At 48.7% G+C, this 2,500-nt stretch overlaps 1 non-coding gene across 1 annotated transcript in view; it reads left to right on the forward strand.

The window, feature by feature from the left end:
- The first annotated feature begins 2,234 nt into the window (after positions 1-2,234).
- Positions 2,235-2,500, forward strand: part of LOC122418731 (small subunit ribosomal RNA) — a 1,915-nt gene continuing 1,649 nt past the window's right edge. Inside the window, exon 1 of the ribosomal RNA XR_006262628.1 lies at positions 2,235-2,500. This exon is cut by the window's right edge and continues 1,649 nt beyond it. This is a non-coding gene — a ribosomal RNA (small subunit ribosomal RNA).

The raw sequence follows: 2,500 nt of genomic DNA on the forward strand, positions 1-2,500 counted from the left end.
TCGGGAGACGTAGCGAAACTCGTCACGTAGGGTCTAACGGGGAAACGAGAAATCCTCGGTCGGTGGACGCCCCGTGCGGGCGTCGCACGACCGACGAAAAAAAGTCAGCACAATTACAGAGTCTCTGGGCACAAAACCGCGATGCTTCGTCTACGTAGGCTATCGGGAGAAAGGCGAATTTGGGATCGTCCGAATATCTCGAAAGTTGCGTATCTTGTGAGTTTACTCGTCGCTCTTGACGCGTGTTGCGGTCGAACGGGTAAACGGCGGGCTTGGATGCTCGCTCGAATCTTGAGTCCAATCCACCGGATCGTCCACGTGTGCGTAACATTTGGTTTAACGAAATTCCCACTGTCCCTATCTCCGACGACGAAGAACCATAATTTCCTTTAGATATCGTCAACGCAAGCATGAGCGAGCTACGTAAAATCTCTCGGTCGGTGGACGCCCGGTGCGGCGTCGCACGACCGACGAAATATTTCGCCCAATTTCAAGGTACCTGGGCACGTAGCTGCGCATTTTCCTCGACGCACGCCATCGAGGGAACGAACGTCGTCGGGAGACGTAGCGAAACTCGTCACGTAGGGTCTAACGGGGAAACGAGAAATCCTCGGTCGGTGGACGCCCGGTGCGGGCGTCGCACGACCGACGAAAAAAAGTCAGCACAATTACAGAGTCTCTGGGCACAAAACCGCGATGCTTCGTCTACGTAGGCTATCGGAGAAAGGCGAATTTGGGATCGTCCGAATATCTCGAAAGTTGCGTATCTTGTGAGTTTACTCGTCGCTCTTGACGCGTGTTGCGGTCGAACGGGTAAACGGCGGGCTTGGATGCTCGCTCGAATCTTGAGTCCAATCCCACCGGATCGTCCACGTGTGCGTAACATTTGGTTTAACGAAATTCCCACTGTCCCTATCTCCGACGACGAAGAACCATAATTTCCTTAGATATCGTCAACGCAAGCATGAGCGAGCTACGTAAAATCTCTCGGTCGGTGGACGCCCGGTGCGGGCGTCGCACGACCGACGAAAAATTTCGCCCAATTTCAAGGTACCTGGGCACGTAGCTGCGCATTTTCCTCGACGCACGCCATCGAGGGAACGAACGTCGTCGGGAGACGTAGCGAAACTCGTCACGTAGGGTCTAACGGGGAAACGAGAAATCCTCGGTCGGTGGACGCCCCGTGCGGGCGTCGCACGACCGACGAAAAAATGTTTCATTTTCTCAGAATATTATCTTCGATAACTCCAACAGCTCTGCTAATGTATATTTTTGTACCCATTCGTCGTGCTTCGTCAAACGCGGACAGAAGCGAGCATAATCATTACAAATCTATTTATATCTGTCTTCCCCATGTATATTGATTTCAAGTTCTTCATTTCGATATTGTTGAATTATTATATTGTTAATATTGACAAAACGTAGATTAAAAATTGTCAAACTGTCCGAAGAACTTTGTTAACTCATCCTCCCTGCTCGTCAAGAGTGGAGCTTCGAGTTTTTTCCCCCTTTACCGCCATGCTTAAGACCGCTCGGCTGCAGGCCAAGTTACGGCGCCCTCGTACTAGTATCAGAGAGTAAAAGGTCGTCGTCGTCGTCGTCGACGACGACGAGTACAAAGTCAATGAGTTTTGTACTATGGGTATGTTTTCGTAAACATTTCTCCATGCCTTATACTGGATGCTATTAAATTTTTTTGTTTTCTCTCGTTCGGAGTGAAAAATATTTCGAAAAATTCGCCCAACGCAGCATGACCACGGGTCGGTGTCTATGACCGAATGGCCCTTTACGTGGTCGACGCCATAGGCGGTTTTAAACGAAAAATACGCGTTCTTCGTGAACGCAAATTTTACCGAGCATCGACTCACCCGTTACCGGGCGAGAACACACAACGAGAAACGTATGTTTCATACGATAGTGTCTCTGACGGGGGAAACAAAGTTTTTTCCGAGGCACTTCGAGTCGCTTTGTGAATGAATATTCCTAGCGTCGAGTATCTAAAAGTTGAGAGTGTTTGAAACGTAGCCGAATGCGGGTTAGCATTTTCATGATTGATTTTGTAATCCGTGGAAACTCTCTTATACGAGCGGGTTTCCGAAATAACAATACGGAAAGACAAGAGTGTTTGTCTTAAGAAAAGTAAAAGGGTCGTGATTCGCTGTTAATGCGGCGGATCGCACTCTACGAGAGCTCTCTCCGAGCTCATGGGCGTATTTGTATACGTTACACGAAGCTCCCTGGTTGATCCTGCCAGTAGTCATATGCTTGTCTCAAAGATTAAGCCATGCATGTCTCAGTACATGCCGTATTAAGGTGAAACCGCGAATGGCTCATTAAATCAGTTATGGTTCCTTAGATCGTACCCACATTTACTTGGATAACTGTGGTAATTCTAGAGCTAATACATGCAAACCAGAGTTCCGACCAGAGATGGGAGGAACGCTTTTATTAGATCAAAACCAATCGGTGGCGGGCTCGCCTGTCCACCGTTTATCTTGGT

The sequence above is a fragment of the Venturia canescens genome, unplaced genomic scaffold, assembly GCF_019457755.1.
Source record: "Venturia canescens isolate UGA unplaced genomic scaffold, ASM1945775v1 PGA_scaffold_40__1_contigs__length_42898, whole genome shotgun sequence".
NCBI lineage: Eukaryota > Metazoa > Arthropoda > Insecta > Hymenoptera > Ichneumonidae > Venturia > Venturia canescens.